General features: G+C 39.3%; 1 long non-coding RNA gene across 1 annotated transcript; it reads right to left on the bottom strand.

The window, feature by feature from the left end:
- Window positions 1-318: 318 nt before the first annotated feature.
- Window positions 319-4,425, bottom strand: LOC137260078 (uncharacterized). The gene is made up of 2 exons (XR_010954728.1): window positions 4,260-4,425; window positions 319-1,816 (listed from the first exon to the last, which is right to left on the bottom strand). It is a non-coding gene; the product is annotated as an uncharacterized lncRNA (long non-coding RNA).
- Window positions 4,426-10,293: the final 5,868 nt, after the last annotated feature.

Raw genomic sequence — 10,293 nt, 5'->3', positions numbered from 1 at the left:
GTTTCACGGTAATTTCAGTGATGCCATATTTTTCCCCCGAATCGATCATTGTTTACAAATAAATCAATATAGCCTGTGAGTGCTAGTAAGTGAAACAAATCCCTGTAACTTCCTGAGCCAAGCGAGCGAGTTAAGAGGTGAATACACAAGGGGAATACGTGTCCTAACCATATTAGTAAGTTCGGGGTACTCTGTGTCAGTAGAGTATTTCAAGTCTAAAGTTTGGCACCTGTCACAAAGTCATGGCAGTAAGTGTGCTACCTTATTGTCCCAACTCTAGACATTAACTTGAACGGCCAATAAACGCTAGCACACAAATATTTTGAAGCTTTTATTTCTGAACTACAGTTCACCAATATCTACATACAAACATCATTTCCTTTGTTGAGAACTCTTTTCCTTTACCACAGTTTACATATATTTCCATTGCAAGACAATATACGAATGTCAAACATACCATGTCAGTCTGGCTGGTGTGTCCCTGTCTGTAATGACAGTGTGTACAGTAAAGATTGGAATAATGAAGATAGTATATGTCGTCTGACAGTGTAAATTTGATGGAGACACACCTGGGTTGCTCATACCTTTAACTAACATGGACGACACCAACACTCAAGGTAATCACCCAGACATATCTGAACCCATAAAAATATCAAGTTTAGTAAACAGTAATTTTCATTATATTCAGTTTATCTGCACTATGAAAAAGGTTGCAACACATTTACTCAGGTTCTATGAACCTTCGCTACTAAAGGGGTACCCACATACCCTGCTTGCCTAACCTTTGTGCCTTAACCCACAGATAGTATCCAAGTGTAACACCCTCACCTTATATCATCAACTCTTAGATTCTATACCGGTGCCACCCACTCACCCTGGTTACTGAACTCAAACATACTGAAGGGGTGCCTTATGTAGACCATCCACCCCATGTAGACCATTCACACTGTTGTCACCATATACCCTATGTAGACCATCCCTCCTTCTGTAACCATGCTCCCTGTTGTGACTATATCCCATTTACCCTACAGATACAATCCACCTCATGTAGACCATCCACCAAACAGTATGGTGTGGACTAATCAATCAAGTGATAGATATGGTGAGTGAAAGACTTCTTCCTGTGATCTAATTCAAACCTTGCTGTGATCTACATGACTGTGTCCCCAAACCTAACACAAACCCCAAATCTATTCCTGTACATATATTCCATTAGAAATTACATATTCAGGTGGGCACTAGACAATAAAGTGATTGATATGGAGAGTGCAAGACTGCACCCTGTGATCTAACTTTACCCTTGCTGTGATGTACCGACACTATACCTAACCCCAACACAAACCTCAACTCTAACCCTGGTATATTCTAGTTTAGAACTTACATAATCAGGTCTGGACTAAACAATCAAGCAATAGATATGGTGAGTAAAGAACTGCAACTTGTGATCTAACTCTACCCTTGCTGTGATGTACCGACACTGTACCTAACCCTAACTCAAACCCCCTAACTCTACCTCTGGTATATTCTACTTTAGAACTTACATAATCAGGTGTGGACCAGACCAGTGTTTGATATGAAAGAGTGCACCTTATGATCTAACTCTATCTTTACTGTGTTCGACCAAGAAAAGTGACAAGTGTGGGAAAAAATCCTTCCGTGAAAATGCAAGGCTCATGTTATAAACTTATGGGGCCACACTGAGAGATTATATGACCATTAAAACTCGAGGTGTTTACATATGTTAGTCATATATATATGACACATTGCAGCATGAGCATCCCATGTCTTCTATTCAGCCCCTCTTCAAGGTTCTGTCCTGAAATTAAACAGAAACAGTATGAAACAAACAACTGTTTCTTGTGATAAAAGAAGCAAAATCTATTACATTTTTATGACTAACCCAGACACATCCAACAGAAGTTGTTAAAAACATTATACATGAAAAAGGGCCCTCTATTTCTAATATCCCATTAATTGTCAATACTAATATGCCTATCAACAATGATCATGTCTCCTTGATAGAACAGGGAGCTGGTCCAGTAATAGTTTAGAGTAGCACGTTGAGAATTGCACACTGATAGCTCATCAAGACAGCAAACTCTTCAACCTAACGTTTATCTGCCCTTTGTCTATCAACGAGACACAACAGGCAGCAACATAGGCCATTTTAAGGAAAGAATGAACCTTTGAGCCATCTGTCTGTCTGTCTGTCAGTGAGCAGTAATCCTGAGATATGACAGCACCACCTTATTGCATTACTGGAGTAAATCCATCTGCTGAAACAGACCAGGCTGCAGTGCATGTTTGATACAACATACTTAGATGACTCTGATGCACTAGCCCAAAACACAACTAGGTATCAATGTTACCATTAACCATAATAAATTAATTCATCCAAAACTTAAGTAAGCTTACTATCTGGATGCATTAATTCTGGAATACAGAAAAATGAATTATTAAACCCAAAGTAAAGAAAAAATGAAAAACCATAGTTTACTCAGAGAAGCAAACATGGTAAAATAATTGACTAATTTTGCATTTCTGATACCTGCAGCTGTATGATCTTTCAGGTGTAGTTGTAGTCATTTTATTTTCTTATTTTGCATTTTTTATTTTTTGGGGGCATTCATTAAAGGTACAACAAATGGACTTATGGCTAAAATGAACATGGACGGCCATGGGGACAAGGTCTCAAAACTGTGCTCATTTCTTGTCTTACAATTATTCTAAAGCTCTTACCTTACTCTTTAATATCTCATATGACTTACTGACATTCATATTTAATAAGGGAATAATATTTTTCAGATACAATCACACAGTCCTACAGGGTGACCCTGCACATTGTATATAGGAGATGGCCAAGTTTCCGCCAAATGCTCCTGGGAGGTGTGGTGGTGGTGGCAGAACACATTACATACAGTCAGATTGCTTCCACTAGCTGAGCTTTGGCAGCTAAGTTTGTGTGCTGGCAATTAGATTCCTGACTCTTGAGGGTTTGGGTTTGAATCCCTGATGGGACTTCAGCCCAAAACACAAGTAGAATCTGTATTGAATGGAGAATGTGTAATCCCAAATACACTTGGCCACTCTCTAAATGGCTTTGAGTGAACTACAGCACAAGATACCAATGTCTCCTTATATATGGCATCGCCTCATGAAGATACAGGTGTAAATTGATGTTTAGTAACCCCCACTTGTTGAGGTGACTAATGGGATCAGGTGGTCAGGCTCACTGACTTAGTTTACAGACCACAGACCAGTTTACATGGCTGGAATATTTCTGACTGTGGAGTAAAATTAAACTCACTATTTATGGTCTTAAAATTTTGAATTATGTTTGAATAATGTATATTGAGAAGTAAATGTTCAAATGCTGTTTGTCATTCACACTATCCTTCTATCTTTCTGCTATTTTGTAGAACTGGTGCAAATTATGATGTCATCGATTTGTACACTGAATAAATGTTTGGGTTTATTTATATTCATTTACAGAAAAACGTTTTGTTGTCACTAGCTACCTATTTTTAAAGGCATAATTGCACATCCCTGCAAATAACTGCAATTCTTTGATACATTATGACCAACAATATTATTGCATCAGTGGGAATCTAAAGTAGGTATTTATGTCCCTATATATCAAATTTTATCTCAAAAACTGCACTCAGGCCTTTAACATACCACTGTATCTATTTTAATTGTGTTAACGGAGAATACAGATGGAGTGAGGATGAAGCAAGATTGCGACATATTATGCAAATAAGGGGCACACAACATCACCATACCCTCATAAATATCTTAAACCCTTGTAACCCTCCGTTAAACGTTCAGATGAGATCTACCTTTTGTCGTTTAAACATCTAAGCTTCAGCGTCTTCTAGATGTTCATTTTAGACAATATTTAGACCAATCTTCAGTGCCTTGTGTAGATGTCATATAGACGTCTATTCGACGTTCATGTGGTCACTGGAACCTTTCTTGTTTTGGAAATGTGTAAAGTGATGATTTGACTATAATGGAGCAATAATGTTATGTTTGAGTCAAATATATGCACTCTGTAAACTGCAAAACACCATGTTTTTGAAGAGTATATGGTGTCATCTTATCACTTTGTACACTATGATTTTACCAGAATGAAATTTATGTGGGATACTGGCTGATGTCTTTCACATCGTCGCCTATCGTTCCACCATGAATGCTAAACAGAACAGGTAACATGCCAGCAGAATTAGATGTTGGATCCTATCAGTTTCAGTACCTACCTGATCTGCTGTCATTCTCCCCACTGACGGGAGTATTTACAGTTGCAGCCGGTCTGTTTGTGTGATTTTAAGTTTACCGGGTCGTCACTCCTTCGCCAGAACTCAAGGACAACAGCTTTGCTAAACACGCCACTTCGAATTCACTTCCTTGAGCGAGAGTCTGGTTGTGTTTGCACAAATACTTTTGTAATTGTCATGAACCAACGCCATCTACATCCGAAAATACTTATCTAATCAAAGATAATTGAGGATTAATTCGTAGCGGCATATTATCCTCTACAGTATTGCTTATAAATATCGGACAAACTACATACTTCATGCCCCTAGATTTATTATATATTTGCTTTTCTGTTCTCAACCAGCTTTCGTAACACATCGCACACCTACAGCTGTCCTAGTAAAGGCAGTCACGTGATCACGTTCACTCACAAATTTCAAGAAAGCAATCGGAACGTTTGAAAGTGACCAAAGATATCTCTTGATATGATAGCACTGTTTATATCGCTTTTGCATTCTGAATCGATCGCCCCTTTCCGTAAACTGGTGCAGCAACACGCTGCCACTGGCAGTGCTGCCCGCCCGCCTCCTCGCCTCAGCGTATCTGCCACACATATACTGAGAGAATAAAATAAGGGATCGCATACAATTTCAATTTTTCATAACGTCAAACATAACAGAGTTGATTTGTTGTTTTCAGTTTAAATACAGTTAAACAGTTTCGAGTATGAGCTCATTGTATATATTTTGGTCAGGGAATCGATGGGATGCTTTGCTTTTATTTCCTTTAGTATCGTAATATCTGAACCCTCTGAAAATCCATCGTTGTGCGAGATATGAACCCCGGCGGCCCTGGATTTACCTACGTCCTTGAAATTACACATAAACGTATACCATCTCATATCCTAACTGATGGTGTAAGTTTAATTAAATATAATCAAGCAGTTTGAGAGAATAGTCACTCATAAGTATATTTTCCGTCATTCATGTTGGACAGTACTGCTGTTAAAATTGTAAAGGAAGCCAAATTCAAGGGTAGTATTTTCCATCATTATCATGCCTTTTGTCCTCACATAGCATACTCTAGGAAAAAATGCCACGGGGCTGTTTATATCATATAAGTTGATCAAATTTAAAGTATATAGTAGGGATAACAAAACACCTCTAACTTTACAGAGTGTCTCTGAACAGTTAGAAGTATGATAATAATTGCCATTTTCATTCCAAAAGCAAATGCTATCTTACCCCAGTTGCATTGACTGGTGCCATTTAAATGGAATGTTTATGAGTGTGCAGCGTCAAATACCCATCTAAAACACAGAACGGCTGTAAGCGCTATTTCCTTATACCAGCAGGGGCTGGTTCACGTACTTATTCACGTGTCAATTTATTTTGTCTCTGTATTAATGAGGAGCAGTGTGACGGGGCATTTTTCCCATTTATCAACAAAACTATCTAAATCAATATTAGTTTCTATGATTCAACCGAGTCAATGAACCTGACCCTCAGATCCCGTTAGTCGTATTTTACGACAAGCAATTAGTCATCTTTTAGGTTACAAAGATCAGGTCAAACCCTGATACTTTCCGATGGCTGTTTTTAAAGGGGAAAGCATGTCTTGCCTGAGACTCAACGCCCGCTGTTCATTGTGTACGTGTTCATTTCATAATGCCGCACCTCAAACTAGGCATCCCAGAAACAAATTTACCAATCAAATGATTGACCAAGCAGAAGTGAATGAGTGAGTGAGTGAGTGACACATTGTACCTATGTGGGGAATCGAACCCGGGTCGTCGACTTGACGAGCGAACGCTTTAACCACCAGACTACCACTACCGCCCCTCATGACAAAGATCGTTAATCAGGACATCTGATTATCAGTATGGTTGAAATTCATTGCATGATTCTGTATTATCGGGGTTCTTACTAAACATACTTCCTTAAAGCAACGCTGTTCACATGCTGTTAGAAACAAAAGCCCGCGTGTTTTCATTCTTCCACAGGATCCCACGGCCAGAGTAAGGACTGCTTACTGTTTAAACAGCTAGCTATGCTGCCAGTGAGTGAGTGAGTGAGTGAGTGAGTGAGTGAGTGTACAAAAATCCAAGGCCGAAGGAGTTAGTGTTCTTGTCAACCTGGCCTTTCATATTATTTGTAATGCTCCGTAACTGAAGCTTCAGTCCAGTCTTCAATCGAGAGAGTGAGAGTTTGCCCTCCTTATACCTTATACGACCAATCCAGTGGTCGAGTGTGTGAGTGAGTGTATCTGCCAGAGTCTGCAATAATATAGGCGATGCTCTGCAACAGAACCTTGTTCAAACAATCCAGGGGTTGATATAATGAGTGAGTGTTTTTCACCTAAACACTAAGATTGTATGTACTGTGAGAGTTCATGGATCAAACCAGTTATCAGTCGCTATCTTTCTTCTCTCGTGTAAACAGCCTCCGAGGTGTAGCGGTTAGAGCGTTACAGCAAACACTAACCCCTTCAGTCTTCACTTCACAAAGCTGGATTCAAACTCCATGTGTCTTCATACTGGTGATGTCGAGGTGTTGCCCTCTCAAAGTGAGCGAAATGGACACCCATATTGTTTCTCTCAGCAAAGCTTGCTACTACAGCATTTTCAGCATCAGCAGAGAAGGCAACTATCTTGACATTTAAACCTGCAAAACGTTTATGCACTGCCTAGTAACTTCAAGACTTGACTATTGCAACTCACTGTACGCCAACATGTCATACATTCATTTCAGAAACCTCAAAGAATTCAGTACTCATCGAACTCATGTATCCCCGTCGTTCCTGCTGTGACCATATATCTCTTGTGCTTCAGTCCCCCCAAATGACTAGATGGACTTTTTGAACGAGCCATGAATGAATGAATGAATTTCGATTTGTTTCAAAATCGTAATATCGGCGATTTGTTTATTCTTAGCACGAGAGGATAAGACAAGAACTCTACATTTCCCAATGAAAGCACTATTACACATTCAAATAAATGCAGTGAAATGCACCTACGGAATGAAATTCTCAGGCAGGGTCATTTATGTATTGCCGATTTTTTCATTTGTGAAAAATTAATAACAAAGCGCATCACCACTCAACACTAGTGACTCTGTGTTAAGCTGAGCAGAGTTGCGCCCCTTTGTTTGTGCTTCTCTGTCGTCTTTGGAGAACTTGGTGAAAAGTCACTTTCTGCCACCTAGTCAAGATATTTATCATTTCGAATACCAAACTTGTGGTTGATAGTGGGAGTGAATGAGTGAGTGAGATGAGTTTATTTGTTTAACAAGGGTCTGTCTTCAGTATCATTTATGTCTTTTATGCAATGCGGGTGTGTGAATATGGTTTTACAGCCCTTTTATCAATATTCCAGCAACATCACGGCGGGGGACACCAGAGATGGACTTGACACAGTATCCATGTAGGAATCGAGACCAGGTCTGGGGCGCCATGAGCGAACGCTTTAACCACTAGGCTACCTCACTCCCCCAGTTTATGCAATGCCATGTGGTCAGTGAGTAACTTTTTATCTACACCAAGAAGTAACAATTTCACGATCCCCTACAATTAAATCTAGCTTTTGAGAAACTAGTGGTTAATGAGTGTCCGCTGATTAAGGGCTCTTTCTTCTGTACGGTTTGTATTTCGCTATAGCACCCTGTGTCAGTTAGTGACCTAGAACCTATATCACAGTGTAATAATATAGGTGATGGAATCTAAATTCGGCAAAGCAGTGGTTGATAATGTAAGCGAGTAAGTGACATGTTCACTTATTGACATGCTCATTTATATTCGGTAAGGTTTATATTTTATCTATGATAGCCTGATGTTTATAAGTGACCTCGTATCTCCACCAAACTGCACTTGTATGCGTCATTAGATTTGGCTTCGACAAACCAATGGTTGATAGAGTAAGCGAGTGAGTTATACACCTATTAAGAAGTTGATCTTAGTAAGGTATATATGTCATCTGTGATACCCTGTTCTCAATAATTGGCCTTCTACCTCCCGGAAAGTACAATAATATCGGTAATTAAATCTGGCTTCAAAAAACCAGTGGTTGAGTTAGTATAGTGAGTGAGTGAGGAGTACATGCATTTATGATAACTGTATGACAAAAGCCCCTGCTGAAGCTGTTAAAAGGTAAAATGTAATTGATGAAATGCTTAAACATTTCTCATGTTTTTCTACTAATGTAGTCCTCAAATCGTGGTAGATAGACACACAGACAGACAGACAGTAGATAGACAGACAGACAGACAGACAGACAGATAGATAGATAGATAGATAGATCTGAACAACCATTCATAAAGTCTGTCTGACCAGCATGAGCAGGTTGTTCAGAGAAATATGCGCAAAGCATTTCATTGGTCTGTGAATCATACATTAAACATCGGTAAGTGCAATGTGTCGGGTATTGGTTTAAGCCGTCGCCCAAGAAGACCGTCTCTTCTGTCCTCTGTCCGTTCGATTTTACTGTTGCTTCTTCAGAAATAACCATCTATAAACATAGCATTTGTTGTCAAACTCTGTGCACTGCATTATACAAACCTGAAATCACATTGCAATGTAAGGAGCCATAACATATTCATTGACACAGATGAAGAGTACGGATAAACGAGTTTCACTGCAGTGACAGAAACTCGGTATGGCGAAGATTGTTGAAGTGCCAAATTTCCAAGAAGCACTTCTCCAACCAGGTTGCAGTTATATGATAGATGTAATTATAACCAAGTACTTTTTGTACCACTGTTTGAACCACTGGAACAAATGTGTAAACAGCCTATACACTGGCTCTCACCCCAGTGTCTGGACCTTGTATATACAAAAATAGTAATAATATCAGATTCAGTAAGTGGCCTTATATCAACATCAAGGAATAACAATATCATCTTCTTCTTCAAATAAACCTTGCTTTGACAAACCTGTGGTTGGCAGTGTGAAAGCGATGTCAGTTATTAAGGGTTTTATCTTCATTAAGGCTGATGTTCATTCATGATACCCCGTGTGAGTAAGTGGACTTGTACCTCTATCAAAGTGTAATAATTTAGGTAATGCAGTCTAGTTTCGCCAAACCAGTTCCTGATATGGTGAGTTAGTATGTGACTTGTTCTATATTTAGTAATGTGTATATTTTATCCTGGATACCCTGTTGGCAGTATGTGGCCTTGTATCTCCCTCAAACTGCACTAACATCGGCAATTAAATATGCAGTTGACATCAAACCAGTGGTTGATAGTGTGACACGGTGAATAGTTTCTTTAACTAAAGGTTAAAGGTTTGCCTTAGATTTATTTCTAAGCGATGCCATGTAGATGAGAATCTAATACCATAGAACGCCAGAATGTAGACTTCTGGTACAAGCGCTAGATGCAATCCACTAAAAACTCTTTTAAATGTAAAGTCATTTTTATCCAGATTTTCTATTCTATCCTTGAAGAGTGCATACTTGAGTAGAACCCATTTCTGCCTCTTCCCTCAGAATATACAATAGCAATGGGCGATCTTTTTGAATTTATCTTCCCTTCACTAATCCGTTAGGTGCGCTGATCCGAACGGTCCATGCGGACATGCGCGATGTGAACCATAAGTGTTACTATTACACTTAGAGACAGTTAACCAGTATAGTCCTCACGGTAACGTTCCCACCGGTGTATGGACAGATATCTTTTCCCTTTAACGTCGATATATCAAGTGTTATTTATTCCATGATTCTATGGTACACCTGGGATAGGCATGACTGCTTACATTACAAGTATAAATCGCGGAATGGCCGTTCGAAGCGAGGCGGTGGAATCAGCTGATCGTCTTCAGGTCATGTTTTGTCGTTTTGTTGACGTTTTGCAATCGGTTATTGAAGTGTGGCACTAGATGTCTCAGTATCACACATTTAACACTGCAGTGTGTTATAACTGTATATGTACTCAAATCGCTTTAGTATTACGACCGATGTGGCTGCATTCAAGGAATTCACTACGGCGGGGAGGTGACGCGGTGCGCGAAATGTGAAACACTGAAAGTCTTTTTATGTAATTT

Source organism: Haliotis asinina, chromosome 13 (assembly GCF_037392515.1).
Source record: "Haliotis asinina isolate JCU_RB_2024 chromosome 13, JCU_Hal_asi_v2, whole genome shotgun sequence".
NCBI classification, from domain to species: domain Eukaryota; kingdom Metazoa; phylum Mollusca; class Gastropoda; order Lepetellida; family Haliotidae; genus Haliotis; species Haliotis asinina.
Note: the sequence above shows the minus strand (reverse complement) of the source record. Positions and strands in the feature narration are given on the sequence as shown.